Raw genomic sequence first — 18,178 nt, 5'->3', positions numbered from 1 at the left:
CCACAACTTTTCACAATATACATTAATGATCTGGAAGAAGGAACTGAAGGCACTGTTGCTAAGTTTGCAGATGATACAAAGATCTGTAGAGAGACAGATAGTATTCAGGAAGCAGGGGGGGCTGCAGAAGGACTTGGACAGGCTAGGAGAGTGGGCAAAGAAGTGGCAGATGGAATACAATGTGGTAAAGTGTGAGGTTATGCACTTTGGAAGGAGGAATGGAGGCAGAGACTATTTTCTAAATGGGGAAATGCTTAGGAAAACAGAAGCACAAAGGGACTTGGGAGTCCTCGTTCATGATTCTTTTAAGGTTAACGTGTAGGTTCAGTCGGCAGTTAAGAAGGAAAATACAATGTTAGCATTCATGTCGAGAGGGCTAGAATACAAGACCAGGGAGGTACTTCTGAGACCAAAGAGAAAATGCTGAAGGTCTCTGAATTGGTAGTCCAGTGACAATACCACTACCTCCGCTACCACTCCAATGGGAGCCTCTAGCAGCAGAGAGTAAGGGTCCCCCATATAAGCCAGAGATGAGGAGGAATTTCTTCTCTCAGGGAATAGTGAATCTGTGGAATTCTTTACCACTGAGAGCTGTAGAGACTGGGTTAAGTATGTTCCAGGCTGAGATAGACAGATCTTTAATATGGGGGTCAGGCGGGAAAGCTGAGTTGAGGATTATATCAGAGCAGTCATGATCTCATTGAATGGCGGAACAGACTCAATGGGCTGAATGGCCTCCTTCTGCTCCTACATCTTATAGTCTTTCATAGAATTAACAGTGCAGAAGGAGGCCATTCTGCCCGTCGAGTCTGCACCGCCTCTTGGAAAGAGCACCCTACCCAAGGTCAACACCTCCACCCTATCCCCATAACCCAGTAACCCCACCCAACACTAAGGGCAATTTTGGACACTAAGGGCAATTTATCATGGCCAATCCACCTAACCTGCACATCTTTGGACTGTGGGAGGAAACCGGAGCACCCGGAGGAAACCCACGCACGCACGGGGAGGATGTGCAGACTCCGCACAGACAGTGACCCAAGCCTGAATCGAACCTGGGACCCTGGAGCTGTGAAGCAATTCTGCTATCCACAATGCTACCGTGCTGTCTTATGGTGAAACACATGACGGGGGGTGCGAGGGGGGATTGTTAAAGCAGTTGAATGTCTGGCGAGTTTACCTGGAGGCCGGATTCTCCGTAGTTTTCTCACCAGGATCGACACTTTGGAAAAAATATCAGAAAACTCTGCCCACAGCCTCTGTGGTGGGATAATGAAAAAAGAGTTGTGGTACAAAGGGAGCTCGATGTTCAAGTCCAGAAACCCTGAGTGTAACGTGCCGATAGATAAGGTGGTTCAGAAGGTATACAGGGGGCGTGATTCTCCGATCGTGGGACAGAGTGTCCGCGCCGGCGTGAACGCCGTCGCGTTTCATGACGGCGTGAAATGGGCGCGGGCACGAGTGATTCTGTGCCCCACAGGGGGCCAGCACGACACTGGAGCAGTTCATGCCGCTCCAGCCTCACTTCCTGGCGCGCACTAGGGACGGCAACAACCCGGGCATGCGCGGTGGCTTTACGGAATGCGCCGGTCCTGAGGCAACATGGCGCGGGCGTTCTGGGGCTGGACACGCAACAAAGTGAGCCCGTGGGGGGAGAGGCCGGCCCGCCGATCGGTGGGCCCCGATCGCGGGTCGGACCCCATTGGAGGCCACCCCCGGGGACGGAGCCCCCCTCCCCCGCTCCACAGGCCGCCTCCAACCCTTTGCGCAGAGTTCCTGCCGACAGGGTCTGGGTGTGGATGACGCCGGCGGGACTCTATTTTTTCCACGCACCCCTTGGCCCATCCGGGCCGGAGAATCGGCGGCCCGGCCTCGTACAGCGGCCCGCGACCGGCGCCGGGCCAATCGCGCCAGCGCAAATGGCGCCGATTCTCCGCACCTCAAGAGAATCGCGCGCCGGCGTCGGGGCTGCGTGGCACGGTTGCGGCGATTCTCCGGCCCAGCGCGGGGCTCTGAGAATCGCGCCCTGGATACTTCTATTTGTCAAGTCATAAAATGTAAGAGCAGGGAAGTTTTCATGGCGCTGATCAGTTGGGCCACAGCTGGAGCACTGTGTACGTTTCAGGTCATGGAATTACAGCAAAGATTGTACTAGAGAGGATACAGAGAAGGATTATGAGAAAGTTTGCCAGGAATGTAGAATATCAGCTACAAGGAAAGGTTAAATAGCTGGGGATGTTTCCATGGAGGCTGAGAGGAAATTTATTGAGTTGCATAAAATTATGAAGGGCTCCAGATAAAGTGGATAAGAACCTTTTTCCATTAACAGCCAGGCCAATAACCTGAGGGATATATATTTGACCTAATTAATAGAAGGATGAGGGAGGAGTTGAGAAAAGCTCTGAAGGGTGGTGGGTGTTTGGAACTCACTGCCAGAAAGTGGTAGAAGCTGAAACCCATCATAGTGTCTTTAAAAAAACATGGATATGGCTTCAAGTGCAGGAACTAAGAGGTCGACAAACTTAAAGCTGGAAAGTGGGATTGGGCTAGATAGCTCTTTTTTGGCATTTATAACCAGAATGGGCTAAATGGCCCCCTGCTGTGCTAGAAAAGTTCAGTTTCAATGTTTGCATCTTTCCACTTTGGAAGCTGTCGCAGCCAGATGCACTTGCCACAATAAACTGGGTTCCATATTTGCAGCAAGTTCACAGAGGGACAAGCTGCTCTATTCCGATGAAACATGGCACACATTGGTCAGAACAACAATTTTATATTACAATCCAGTTGACTTGAACAATCACCTGTTGTTGTGAAGAGCAGAGATCCTCACGATACTTACTACTATAAATAAATTGCTGTGTATAAGTCAACCTGGCATGTAGAATCACCCCATTTTTCCAGCCACTATGACCATGGGTGGGATTTTCCGTCCCCCCATGGCCATTTTCTGGTGCGGCATGCCACCGCCGCCTGCGGGACTCTCCATCTCGCCAGCCGGCCAATGGGATTTCCCATTGTGGGCAGCCCCACGCGTCGGGAAATCCCCGGGTGTGGGTACGCTGCCGGCATAACGGAGAATCCCGACAGCGGAGAATCCGGCCCCATGTTTTTGCATATGCTCAGTGCATAAGTCGTCGTCCCCACCCCGTTTCGCCCAGGACATGCTGTGCTTGAATCAATAGTCTTCCTCAATTTTACCCCACAAATGCATGTTTCACTTGCTAGTGTCTTTATAACTGGGTGGAAGGGATCAACTAGGAGATGTGGGCTGCTGTGCTCGAATCTAAGATGGACCCACTCTACATCGGATACTGATGTCATTTCAAAATGTCCGACTTCCAGTGCCGTGATGTGAGGGGAAGACGTGCACGAGGTGACTCCCGCTAGAAACATGACCTTTCTACCCTGTTCACGTGTCTTTAACTTACCAAAGAAACCCTGAAATTAACTGTATTTCTGCGATGCCCAGGACAGGCAAAGCCGGAAAAGAATCAGCCTGGAATTTGACGGTAGATTCTGAAACCTCCAACGGCAACTTCTTCTCCAGCCACTCCACTAACGGCTGAAGCACTCAGCAACGTTTATGGCGTTTGAACTCAAAAAATAGAAACAATGTTTGACTTCTGATCGTAAAAGATCAATCGAGGAGGCCTTTACCCCTATTCGTTCAGTTCTCGAGATCACCAGTGTTATGGGCGAGGCGTTTTCAGAACCCCAAAATGTATTATGGAGTTCAACCAACCTCTCCCTTTAATGGATTTGTTGCTTTTCCTAGCACACGGCTTTTTCCGTCGATGTGGGATTACAATTATGGACACATGGGTTTTTAAACACAAAACACTGTTTATTCCATGAACTCAACTTAAAATCTTAAATAAACATTGGATCTCTGAACACCCCTTTCTTCAAAGATAACTCAGAAAATATTGCAACAGTAAATAACACCTTAAACTGTTCCTTCAAGCTTCCAAGAGACTTAACACCTTTAAACAGTATCACATCAGGTTAAAGGATATATATATTTTCTGTAGAATGGCAGAGACATATTAGCTTGGGTGACTTCAGCTCCAGCACCTTGCTTTCTTCCTGCAGCTCTCTGGAAACACACAGACACACCCCAAGCTGCTTTCTCAAACCTGGCTTTCTCCCTTCAAGCACTCACAGCAAACCAGAACTTCTCAAGCTGTTGTCTCAAACTGGCTTTCTACTTTTAAACTGCACACAGCAAAACAGCCAGGCACTTTTAAACTGCTCTCAGCAAAACCAGCCAGGTACTTTTAAACTGCTCTCAACAAAACCAGTCAGGCACTTTTTTAAATTGCAAAACCAAACTGCAAAATGGCTGAACTGAGCTGAGCTCCACCCACTCTATGACATCACTGTTTTCTTAAATGTACATTGCTTAAACATCCAGTTCTTAAAGGCACTCTCGCATGACACCAGCCAGACTGTCGAAACAGAGTGAGCCACAATCAAAGACATGGAGGGTGCATTGTCTGACCAACTTTAAGGAGAAGGATTTGGTGCTTTGATGGGCAAACGAGCACCAGGATTTTACTTGGGAAGACCACTCCATCAGATTATACCAGGACATGAGTGCAGACAAAGCCACGAAAATGACCACCTTTAACAAAGTGAAACCTTCCCAGTATAAGAATGCAGTCAACTTTGGGATGATGTATCCAGCCCGCCTACATGTAGCATTCCATGGAAAGGACTATATTTTCTACTCGCCGGAATTTGAAGACTCCTTTGTCCAGAAGCACAATTTGTGTTCCGTTTAATCTGATCTCTTGCTCGTTGTATGGGCACTTTTCATGTCTATTGTTTGGGTCTATTCTTGATTACCTTAGTTGTATATGAGGGATTTCTCCTGTTCACTCCGTATAATAACTTATTTTCTTTCTTTTCATCATTGCTATTTGTCACGACTTTCAGTCACCCTCGTGGCGCTCTCAGTTAAATACATTTTTACTCCCCGGTTGGGAGTCTCCCTGCTAACAAGGCTTGTTAGTTAAAGGGAGTGATATTAAAGGGTCTTCTGCAAGTTATAATAGTTTTTAAAATGAGCTTAGGGTTTGTGTTCAATTGTGTTCTGCTATTTGTAGGTTTTAAGTTACGTTTTTGTTTGCCACCGTTCCATTTTTGTGTGTGGTTATGCTTGACTGCGATGGCATGTTTGGGTTGGGGGGGTGTTCTACTCAACAAAAAAGTCCAATTCTCCTCTTGTGATTGACCCAGACTGTCGATATATAATCGTATGCGGCTCCCTATTGAACATCCCGGTAGGTCTGGTCAACATCTATGCCCTAATTGGGATGATGCAAATTTCATCAACTCTTCGTAAACTTCCCTCCCAACCTCGATATACACCATCTAATTTTAGGAGGACTTGAACTGTGTTTTGGACCCACAATTGGATTGATCAGAATCCAAATCTTTTGTCCAATGGGGGTGATCAGGGCATTGTCTTCCTCATGGCTCAGAGGGGAAGGGTAGGGGATGCATTTTTTGCATCTGAATGACAGGGGCTCTTTTTTCTCTCATGTTCACCATGTATACTCTTGCATTAATATTTTCATTCTAGGTAGGGTTGTACTCCCATTGGTGGTGGCAACTTAGTACTGAGCAATTGTAATCTCTGACCATGCCCCACACTTTGTTGATCTGTTGCTGGAGTCCGGCCCAACCCAACGTCCACCCTGGAGGTTGGATGCTACTTTGCTGGCTGGTAAAAAAAAAATTTCCAAGCACCTGTCCATCTCTATTGGTGACTACATTAAATTAAATAGGTCTGACTCCATCTCACTGTGGGAGGCTTTTAAGGCCGTCGTTCGGGGTAAAATTATTTCTCATAGTGCACATGTGCTAAAGATGAAGAAATTAGAACAACAGAAGCTGATGGATTCCATTTTAGAGGTAAATCACCAGTACTCACCCGATCCCACACCAGCATTATATACAAGCAGACAAATGTTGCAGACCCAGTTTGAGCTACTGATCATGAATAAGATCGTACGTCTGCTACAGCCCTCCAGGAATACTTTCTACTAATATGGGGAGAAGGCTGGCCATCTTTTAGCACACCAACCTAAACCCCACTGGCCTCCCATGAGATCCCCCAGATACTTAATCCGTTGCAGCCTCATTTCCGCTCCTCTCCAGGTCAATGCGGCTTTTACATTCCACTACTGTGACCTGAGCCTCCCACAGACAAGTCGATCATGGTTCAATTTCTGGAAAGCCTGCCCATCCCATCTGTCGAAACAGTCCAGAGTTGAGAGTTGGACTCCCCATTACGCTCCAACGAGATTTAAAAATGCAATGGTCTGAATTAGGCTGGAGGATCAAACAGGTTTTGTAAAGGGCTGTCAATTATCACGATTATAAGTCGCATTTTGAACCTCATACTTTCTCCCTCTCCTGGCATCCTGCCAGAGATAATAGTATCGCTAAACGCAGAGAAAGCATTTGACAGGATAGAATGGGACTATTTGTTTTAAATTCTTGGAAGCTTTGTATTTGGCTAAATATTTGTCTCATGGATCGTTTGCTGTACAATGCCCCGCCTGCCAGTCTCCACGTGAATACCTTATACTCAGACTATTTCCCCTTGAACAGGGGCACTATGCAGGGCGACTTACTCTCTCCACTTTCTGGCAATAGAGTGTCTCTCTATAGCCTTGAGAGCTTCGAATCAATGAAGGGGTATTAATCAGGAAGGGGTGGAACATCGTGTGTCTCTTTATGCAGATGACTTACTTTTATATATGACAGACCCAGTTCCCTCCATCAGTGACATAATGAAGGCACTTCATACTTACGGCTCCTTCTCTGGTTGTAAATGAAATCTCGGTAAGAGTAAATGTTTTCCGTCAACCCCCCTGGGAGACGAGCCCATTTAGGCACTTTAGCCTTTCTCCTCTCCAGTACAGGTTTTCGTTATTTGGGAGATCAGGGTGGCTCACAATTGGGCCTCATTCCACAAATTGAATTATTCCAGCCTGACCAACAATATTAGAATGAATCTACAGAGGTGGAACAACCTTCCTTTATCTTTGGTTGCCCGGATTCAAACAATAAAAATTAACATACTCCCTAGATTTTTCTTTTTCTTTCAATGCGTCTCCATTTTCCTGCCCAAATCTATTTTTATCGAGGTTAATACATTGATGTCTGCCTTTACCTGGGCGGGCAAGAATCACCGAATCCCCAGCGTTCTACTCCAGAGGGAAATACAGACAGGGGCTTGGCCCTCCCAAACTTATTGTTTTATTACTGGACTACCAATATCCAAAACATCTTACTGTGGATCAGCGATCCCGATTCAATCTGGGGCCAAATGAAGACTCGCTCTTGGACTACATCCACTCTCCTCGCCATAGTTACTGCACCATAGCCCTTTGCTCCCGCTAAATTTTCCCCAAACCCAGTGGTGGTCTCTTCTCTTAGAATCTGGAGACAGTTCCGAGACCGTCCCGACAACATTTTAAATTCCTGTTCTTGACCTCACTGGTCCCTTTCCATAACAACCAACTTTTCTAAAATTCAGGGCTGGAATCAACCTTGAACTTGTGGAAATTGAAGGGACTCGAGCACTTTGGCAATCTGTTCATAGAGGGAAGGTTTGCCAGCTTAAGACAATTAGCAGAGAACTTTCACACTTTCCCTTCCTTTCCTCTGGCTCCACCTTGCAGCTTACTGGAGGGGATTCTTTTCTCAAATCAGCCAGGCAGTGGTGTCTATCTCTATCTCAGACCTATATGGTCACATTCTCTCATCCGATCCAATCCCTCCCCATTGAATGGGGTGAGGGTGAAATGGGAGGTTGAACTGAGCCCTACACTCACAAGCAAGGTTTGGAGAGCGGGCCTAAACAGGGTCAACTCCACGTCCTCATGTTCCAGGTTGAGCTTAGTTCAGCTCAAAGTGCTACATAAGAAACTTTTTATTTTATTTTTCCAATTAAGGGGCAATGTTAGCGTGGCCAATCCACCTACCCTGCACATCTTTGGGTTGTGGTGGTGAGACCCCACAGACACGAAGAGAATGTGCAACCTCCACACGGACAATTACCCAGGACCGGGAGCGAACCCAGGTCCTCGGCGCCATGAGGCAGCAGTACTAACCACTGCGCCACTATGCTGCCCATGAGACATACTTGACCAAGGCAAGGATAAGCGGATTTGTCCCGACTGTTGAGAACAGAAGCGCCTGCTGTTTGCTTGCCTCCGCAGATCACACACATATGTTTCTGTCCTGCCCCAGACTGGCCAGCTTCTGGGCTTCCTTTTTCAACACTATTATATTCACAGCCGTGCCCTCTGGTGGCCATATCTAGGGTTTCGAACTCTCCGGCAATTCACTCTGGGATCGAGGCAGACATTATCGCCTTTGCCTCCTTGATAGCCTGGAGGCGGATACTGCTCAGTAGATAGTCTCCTGTTCCGCCTAATGTCTCTGGCTGATTGGGGGACTTAATGTCCCTTTTACTTTTGTAGAAAACTAAAATTATCATCAAGGGTTCTGTTGAGAGATTCCATCTGAGGTGGCAACCGTTTATCTCCTTTTTCAAAGATCTAGACACCGTCAGCTGTTAAGGATAGAGTTTGAGTTATTTGCTCTTTCTTTGTTTTATTTGTATTACTGAGAACATTTTCTTTTTCTTATATTTGCAATAATTATCCTATGCCGTCCAAGCCCATGACCACTACCATGTAGAACAGCAACAGCAGCAGATACCTGGGAACCCCACCGCCTCGTGATTCCCCTCCAAGTCATTCAGCACCCTGACTTGGAAATATATCATTGCTCCTTCACTGTCGCTCTGGCATCATCCTGAAACTCCCTCCCTAATAGCACAATGGGTGTTCCTACACCTCAAGGATTCCAGCGACGGCCACATCCCGGGAATGATTTTTTAAAAAATATCGCATCAATTTTGCATTGAAAATGTGCTTGTGTTATTTGTAAAAAAACAATTTAAAAAACCTAATAAATATATTCAAAATGTTGACCACCCACACCCATGCTGATGGTACGCTTTTTCATTCAACCTATAAGTTAACTCCTTTTTTGGGGGGAGGGGTTTTTCAAGCCTTTGGAAAGTTCCTCTTAAACACCAACCTCTGCGGTAATGTAAAGTTCAATCTTGATCCGAAATCACCACTCAATCTTTAATTAATCCCTAGACTGCCAAGAAGGTTTTTTCCTTTTGTTTTATTGAGCCGGTGGACTAATGCTGAAATAAATATTAAAATTTGCTGTAATATGTATTTTCATTTCAGCAGTACCTTTTAGCATTGTAATAATTCTGAAGTGCAAGACTTCTAAAACATAATTTAACTGAAAAATAGAAATTAGCACTTTAGCAAAAGACCTGGCATCATAATGGAAATCATTAATCATTGCATGAAAATCACACCATAACCAAAAAGTGCTGTTAATGAGTGTTATGTCCAATGGTCAAATATTAAATGTTTTTTAGGCAGGCCGATTCTGTGCATATTTAGCTGGAGGGAAAACACTTATCTCAAGCATGGACTCACTGAAGGTTGCCAAATTTGTTTTGATGTAGTTCTGAGATGATGGGTCAACTGAAGTGACTTGTCCATATGCTTGCTTTCCATTTCGTTCATCATTTTAAGATCAGGTGCCCTCCTACATTTTCCTTCCATCAAACAATATACTGGGCGAGTTTTGCGGTGTGTCTAGTGTGGTGAGACTTTAAATATTCTAGCAGCACATGCATAGACGATTGTAAATTACTTTTGACAATGTTCCTCTGAAGTGCCTTCCCCTTTTTGCTTCGTTAATGAGGTTAAGTAATTGAAGAATGTTAGGCAGACAGGCAATGTGGAGAATGAACTTCAGCAAGAGATGGTGGAATTGGCAGTCAGATGGAAGATGCAACTTAACATGCATAAGTGTGAGTTGATCCGCATCCATACCTTTGTTACCTGTACACTTGATTATTCCAATGCATTCCTTGCTGATCTACCCCCCATCAACTTAAAGTCATCCAAAACGCTGTGCCCAACTCTTAACTCGCAGAAATTCCCCTTCCCCTATTACTCTTGTGCTTGCTGACCTGCATTTGCTCCCAGTCAAGCAGCGCCTTTATTTTAAAATCCTCATGGTTGCTTTTGAATCTTTCATGGTCTTTCCTCTCCCTAATCTTCTCCAAACCCACAACTCACTACCACTTCTCTAATTCTGTGGATGTGGTATATCTAGACTTAAAGAAGGTGTCTGATAAGGTGCCACGTAAAAGATTAATTCAGAAGGTGAGATCGCAGGGGATTGGGGGCAGAGTACTAGATTGGATTGAGGATTGGCTGACTCACAGAAAGCAGAGGGTCGGGATAAATGGGTCCTTCTCTGGCTGGTGAACTGTAACTAGCATGGGGCCGCAGGGGTCAGTCCTCAGACCTCAACTATTTACATTTTATGTAAATGATCCACAAGTAGGGACAGAGTGTAGCATAGCAAAATTTGTGGATGTTAAGGCCCCAGCTATTTCGTCCCTCGTTTCCCTCAGTAACCTGGGATAGATCCCATCCGGACCTGGGGACTTGTCCACCTTAATGCCTTTTAGAATACCCAAAACTTCCCCCTTCCTTATGCCAACTTGACCTAGAGTATTTAAACATCCATCCCTAGCCTTAACATCCGTCATGTCCCTCTCCTTGGTGAATACCGATGCAAAGTACTCATTAAAAATCTCACCCATTTCCTCTGACTCCACGCATAAATTCCCTCATATTTCTTTGAGTGGGCCAATCCTTTCTCTAGTTACCCTCTTGCTCCTTATATATGAATAAAAGGCTTTGGGATTTTCCTTAACCCTGTTAGCCAAAGATATTTCATGACCCCTTTTAGCCCTCTTTATTGCGCGTTTGAGATTTGTCCTACTTTCCCGATATTCCTCCAAAGCTTCATCAGTTTTAAGTCGCCTAGATCTTATGTATGCTTCCTTTTTCATCTTAGCTAGTCTCACAATTCCACCCGTCATCCATGGTTCCCTAATCTTGCCATTTCTGTCCCTCATTTTCACAGGGACATGTCTGTCCTGCACTCTAATCAACCTTTCCTGAAAAGACTCCCACATTTCAAATGTGGATTTACCCATAAACAGCTGCTCCCAATCCACATTCCCTAGCTCCTGCTGAATTTTGTTATACTTGGTCTTTCCCCAATTTAGCACTCTTCCTTTAGGACCACTCTCGTCTTTGTCCATGAGTATTCTAAAACTTACGGAATTGTGATCGCTATTCGCAAAGTAATCACCGACTGAAACTTTAACTACCTGGCCGAGATCATTTCCCAATACCAGGTCCAGTATGGCCCCTTCCCGAGTTGGACTATTTACATACTGCTCGAAAAAATCTCCTGGATGCTCCTTACAAATTCTGCTCCAGCTACGCCTCCAACACTACATGAGTCCCATTCAATGTTGGGGAACTTAAAATCTCCCATCACGACCACCCTATTGCTCCTTCATTTTTCTATAATCTGTCTACATATTTGTACCTCTACTTCACGCTCGCTTTTGGGAGGCCTGTAGTAAAGTCCAAACAATGTTACTGCACCCTTCCTATTTCTTAGCTCTACCCATATTGCCTCAGTGCTCGAATCCTCCATCGTGCCCTCCTTAATCACAGCTGTGATATCTTCTCTGACCAGTAATCCAACTCCTCCACCCCTTTTACCTCCCTCTCTATCCCTCCTGAAGCATCTATACCCTGGGATATTTAGTTGCCAGTCTTGCCCTTCCCTCCACCAAGTCTCAGTAATACCAATAACATCATATTCACAGGTACTAATCCAAGCCCTAAGTTCATCTTCCTTACCTGCTACACTTCTCGCATTGAAACAAATGCACCTCAGACCACCTGTCCCTTTGCGTTCATCATCTCTTCCCTGTCTACTCTTCCCCTTAGTCACATTGAGTTTATTATCTAGTACCTTACTGGCTTTAGTTGCTGCCTCTTTACTGTCCTCTAACTTCCTAATCTGGTTCCCATCCTCCTGCCACATTAGTTTAAAACCTCCCCAACAGTGTTAGCAAAAGCACGCCCTAGGACATTGGTTCCAGTCCAGCCCAGGTGTAGACCATCTGATTTGTAATGGTCCCACCGCCCCGAGAACCGGTTCCAATGTCCCAACGAATAAGTGTGAGATCATCCATTTTGGCTGAAAAAATGGAAAGGAAAATCACCATCTAAATGGAAAACAGATTCAATATGCATCTGGGCAGAGGGATCTGGGTATCGTTGTTCATGAATTGCAGAAAGTCAATATGCAGGTACAACATGTCATTAAAAAGGCAAATGGAATGTTGGCATTTATTGCAACAGGACTGGGGTCTAAAAGTAAAGAAGTGTTGTTGCAATTGTATAGGGTGTTGGTGAGACCACATTTGGAGTATTGTGTCCGGTTTTGCTCTCCTTATTTGAGGAAGCATGTGGGGTCATTGAAGGCAGTTCCGAGGAGTTCACCAGATTGATTCGGGGGATGATAGGATTAACGTATGAGGAGCGATTAAACAGTTTGATCTGGAGTTTAGAAGGATGAAAGAGGATCTGATCGAGGTGTATAAAATAGTAAAAGGGATTGATAAAATAAACGTAGACCAAATATTCCCCCTTGTGGGGCAATCAAGGTCACAGATATAGGTTGAGAGGCGCTAGATTTAGAACTGAGATGAGGAAGAACTACTTCCCACAGAGGGTGGTGAATTTGTGGAACTCGCTCATAGTGCGGTGGAATCTGAGTCACTAAATGGTTTCAAGAAGGAGATAGATATATTTCTGATTTTAAAAAATGGGCTAATGGGATATGGGCAACAGGTGGGGAGGTGGAATTGAGGCCAGGAAGAGATCAGCCGCGATCTGATTGAATGGCGGAGCAGGCTCGAGGGGCTGAAATGCCTACTTCTGCTCCTAAGTCTTACGTTCCTATGTTCTGACCTTCTGTTTATTCCAATCATAATTGCTCCAATATATGTGGCTATGCCTTTAGTCACGTCAGCCCTAAACTCTGTAATACCCCTCACCTCTTTGCCTCTCTCGCTATCCTCCTTGAAGGGACTTCTTAAAAATGACTTCTCTGACCACATTTTTGGTCATCTGACCTAATATCTCCTTATGTGGCTTGGTGTCATACATTTATAATGTTCCTGTAAAGCAACTTAAGACATTTCATTATGTTAAAGATGCTATATAAATGTAAGTTGTTGTGATACAGTTTGGAAGAAAAAGAACACCACAGAATGGGGACATTTATTCATAGAATTTACAATGCAGAAGGAGGCCATTCGGCCCATCGAGTCTGCACCGGCTCTTGGAAAGAGCACCCTAGCCAAGCCCACACCTCCATTCTATCCCCATAACCCAATAACTCCACCCAACACTAAGGGCAATTTTGGACACTAAGGGCAATTTATCATGGCCAATCCACCTAACCTGCGCATCTTTGGACTGTGGGAGGAAACCGGAGCACCCGGAGGAAACCCACGCACACACGGGGAGGATGTGCAGACTCCGCACAGACAGTGACCCAAGCCGGAATCGAACCTGGGACCCTGGAGCTGTGAAGCAATTGTGCTATCCACCATGCTACCGTGCTGCCCTTCAGGGAAGAGACGTTGAAAGGTTTGGATCAGACGCTTTGAAAACCTCTGATAAGGCCACAGTGGAACTGAATAAAGCTAGCTGGAGTTTGCACAGTGCCTGATCCAGCCGTGTTTCTCAAATTTTGCAATTGCTTTTTGGGACATGCAGAGGACCCTCTTTATTTCCCCATTTCTAAATTGGGTCAACACTGATATGAAATACCTTGTAAAACTCCTAAAATCGCCAAGGCTCAATTTGGTGGTGACCATGATGTTTGCACCGATCAGGCTCATGGTCTAATATTTAGATATTGGGAAGCACATTGCTTGCAGGTGAAATTTCTATTCCAGTAGTCTGTATTGTCTCACCCTCTGTTGTAAATCTCTGTGGGTTTGTATCTCCCGTTCTCAATGTGTATTACCTTTGATTGATTGTGATTGATTCACAGTAAAGTGTAAATAACATTGCAAAGGATTATCCACTATTTTTCAATCAGTGCCACACAATGGCCATCTCCAACAAGGACAAATCTAACCATCTCCCCTCCAATGGCATTACCATCACCAAATCCCCAACATCAACATCCTGGGGGTTACCACTGACCAGAAACTCAACTGAACCAGCCGTATAAATACTGTGGCTTCAAGAGCAGATCAGAAGCTAGGAATCCTATGGCTCATAACTCACCTCCTGACTCCCCAAAGCCTGCCTTAAGAAGAGGCAAGGCGCATGTCAGGAGTATGATGGAATACTCTCCACTTGCCTGGATGAATACAGTGCCAATAATACTCAAGAAGCTCAACATCATTCAGGAGAAAGGGAAACGTTAGCTCCCTTTTCTCTTCACTGATGCTGTCAGACCTGCTGAGGTAAAGGGAGTCAGTTTGTTTTCACCATAGTATTAATCACAGAGCCAAAACAACATATGTTTTTCCTCTTTCCAAAATAGTTTCTCCACCACACATGCAGAAACTTATATATGTGCCTTGACCTTTACTATCCCAATTACTATCAGCCGCTGTTAATCACAACCAGAGCATGCACGCAATTGTCACAGCATTTGCAACATTAACACAAGTTACATTGCAACGACTCACCAAGGCTCTTTCCATAGCACCTTCCAAACCACCTGCAAGTTCCCCTCCAAGCCACGCACCATCCTAGCTTGGAGCTACATCGTTGGTTTCACTTCCGCTGGGTCAAAATCCTGGAATCCCCTTCTTAACAGCACTGTGGGTGTATCTACACCACATGACTGCAGCAGTTCAACAAGGTGACTCACCTTCACCTTCTCAAGGGAAATTAGGGATGGGTCTTTCCAGCGAAACTCAGATACCTTGAACAAATAATAAAAATATCCTCCTCACTGTCATTGACGAGCGGTGTAAAAACAGCAGCCCTGGTGTGGACTTTTAGCTCGTTAACAGTCTGCTTCACTTTGTTCTGTGTGTAATGAAGTCCTTTCTTTTACAGGCACGCTCGAATTGTCTGGAGGCCTCCCATCAGTAAATTGGGAGTGTTATTCTCCCTTGAGCAAATCTACAGTGGACAATTATAGGTGAGTGCTAGACTGTAGCTTTGGTATAACTTTGGAAGTATTTGAAAGAGGTGACAGCTGTCTATGCAGAAAGCTTGTCAAATTATGTAACAACTGAGAAGATGTAACAACTGCGATGATTACCTTGCTTCAAGATGTTCATATTCCCATTGGGGTTGAATTTCAATCTGCAGCCTAAGCATTAATCTGATATGGGGCTCGCTCGTTGTGGTGAACCACTGTATTAGGAGATGTAAGGTAGGACCTGCACTACAGGTTCGCCGGTAGCTCCTGCCGGCTGGCTCCGCCCACAGAGAACTGTATAAATATGTATGACCTCTAGTGCCCTGCCATTTCGCCAGCTGCAGCAGGAGGCCACATCTGACTGTAATAAAGCCACAGTTGTACCCAACTTTAGTCTTTGTGCAATTGATCGTGCATCAATTTATTACAGTCAGATTTTCCACAGAATGGATATCCGAATTAAGCCCGATCACCTGCAGCTGGATCCGCACTCGCCCGACGCCAGGAAAGACTTTGCTCACTGGCTAGCATGTTTCGAGGCTTACATCAACGCGGCGGACCCCGCGCCAACGGAGGCTCAGAAGATAAACGTCCTGTACTCCAGACTGAGCTCCAGCGTGTTCCCGTTGATCCAAGACGCCACAAATTACACAAAAGCAATGGCACTCCTCAAAGAACACTACGCGCAGAAGACGAACACGCTCTTCGCCAGGCATGTACTTGCCACCCACTCGCAACTACCTGGTGAGTCCATCAAAGACTTCTGGCGGGCCCTAATCCTACTCGTCCGGGTCTGTGACTGTCAGGCCGTCACGGCCGCCGAAAACTCGAATCTCCTCATGCGCGATGCCTTCGTGACGGGAATTGCGTCGAACCGCATCCGAGAACGATTGCTGGAAGGGGCCACACTCGAACTGGCGGAGACGAAAACCTTGGCTCTCTCCATGACGGTCGCATCCCGTAACGTACAATCGTACCTCTCCCGCCGCGCTGCCCACCCTTCTACTCCTTCCTACCCCTCCTGGACACCGCCGACGACCTCCTCAGCCGGGGCCTTGCCTTCGCAATACGCCTGTGCCACACGCCGATCCGCGCACCCCAGGGGTCCCCGCTGCTACATCTGCGGTCAGCAGAAGCACCCCCGCCAACACTGGCCGGCCTGCACTGCCGTTTGTAAAGCCTGCAGTAAAAAGGGCCACTTTGCGGCTGTGTGCCAGGCCCGAGCAGTCGCTGTGATCGCGCCCGCTATCGCCCCCTCCCCCACGCCAGACGCATAATGGGAGCCGCCATCTTCTCCTCCCGGTCCATGTGCGCCCAATGGACGCCGCCATCTTGTCCCGACCCCGCAATGTGCGCACCGTTCTATGTTCTATGGGCACCGTCATCTTGGCCCGACACCACAATACGCGCCCCATAGGTGCCGCCATCTTGTCCCCCACAGGGTCTCCGGACATCCCGACATCGGAACTGCACACGCTCGTCACCCGAAGCATCCGATGGCTACCCGCAGCTTGCTTCGATGATGCTGGACCAATCTCGCCCGCACAACCTGGCCACCGCATCGACGATGGTTAAAATCAACGGCCACGCGACCTCGTGCCTGCTGGACTCCGGGAGCACCAAAAGTTTCATTCACCCAGATACGGTAAGGCGCTGCTCCCTCGCGGTCCACCCTGCCAATCAAAGGATCTCCCTAGCCTCCGGATCCCACTCCGTCCCGATCCGAGGCTTTTGTACAGTCACCCTCACGGTCCAGGGTGTAGAATTTAGTAACTTCCGCCTCTATGTCCTACCTAACATCTGCGCTGCACTCCTGTTGGGCCTGGACTTCCGGTGCAACCTCCAGAGCCTCACCCTCAAATTCGGCGGGCCCTTACCCCCTCTTACCGTTTGCGGCCTCACGACCCTCAAGGTCGATCCCCCCTCCCTTTTTGCCAATCTAACTGTGGATTGCAAGCCCGTTGCCTCTAGGAGCAGACGGTACAGAGCACCTAGGACAAGACCTTTTTCAGGTCCAAAGTCCAGCAACTGCTTAAGGAGGGTATTACCGAGGCCAGCAACAGCCCCTGGAGAGCCCAAGTCGTAGTGGTTAAAACTGGGGAGAAACACCGGATGGTCGTGGACTACAGCCAGACCATCAATCGGTACACGCAGCTCGATGCGTACCCCCTCCCACGCATATCTGATACGGTCAATCAGATTGCGCAGTACCGGGTCTTCTCAACAATTCACCTGAAATCCGCGTACCACCAGCTGTCCATCCGGAAGTCGGACTGGCCATACACTGCCTTCAAGGCGGACGGTCGCCTCTACCACTTCCTTAGGGTCCCTTGCGGTGTCACAAATGGGGTCTCGGTCTTCCAAAGAGAGATGGACCGAATGGTCGACCAGTATGGTTTGCGGGTCACCTTTCCGTACTTAGATAATGTCACCATCTGCGGCCATGACCAGTAGGACCACGATGCCAACCTCGATAAATTCCTCCCCACTGCCACTCTTCTCAACCTGACCTACAACAAAGAGAAGTGTGTGTTCAGCACAACCCGGTTAGCCATTTCGGCTATATAGTTCAAAACGCACTTCTTGGGCCCGACGCCGAGCACATGCGCCTCCTCATGGAACCTCCCCTCCGCCACTGCCCCAAGGCCCTCAAACGCTGCCTGGGGTTCTTTTTCTACTATGCTCAGTGGGTCCCAAACTATGCGGACAAGGCCTGCCCACTCATTCAGTCCACCCAATTCCCCCTTGCGGCCGAGGCACAACATGCTTTCGCCCACATCAGAGCAGACATCGCCAAGGCCGGGATGCGCGCAGTGGATGAGTCACTGCCTTTCCAAGTAGAAAGCGACACTTCAGACATCGCCCTTGCCGCCACTCTAAACCAGGCAGGCAGACCCATGGCATTCCTTTCCCGCACCTCTGAAATTCGACACTCATCCGTCGAGAAGGAGGCCCATACTATCGTTGAAGCTGTGCGGCATCGGAGGCATTACCTGGCCGG

General features: G+C 47.1%; 1 protein-coding gene across 2 annotated transcripts in view; it reads left to right on the top strand.

Annotated features, from left to right (window-relative positions):
• The window catches only part of LOC140427083 (teneurin-2-like), a 3,867,843-nt gene that overhangs the window by 640,342 nt on the left and 3,209,323 nt on the right, over positions 1-18,178 (top strand). For both annotated transcript variants that reach the window (XM_072512582.1, XM_072512581.1), the window contains one exon: positions 15,090-15,174. The gene's annotated coding sequence lies outside the window, so the exon portion shown is untranslated. The remainder of the gene's footprint in view (positions 1-15,089; positions 15,175-18,178) is intronic.

Source organism: Scyliorhinus torazame, chromosome 7 (assembly GCF_047496885.1).
Source record: "Scyliorhinus torazame isolate Kashiwa2021f chromosome 7, sScyTor2.1, whole genome shotgun sequence".
In the NCBI taxonomy this organism is placed as follows: domain Eukaryota; kingdom Metazoa; phylum Chordata; class Chondrichthyes; order Carcharhiniformes; family Scyliorhinidae; genus Scyliorhinus; species Scyliorhinus torazame.
Note: the sequence above shows the minus strand (reverse complement) of the source record. Positions and strands in the feature narration are given on the sequence as shown.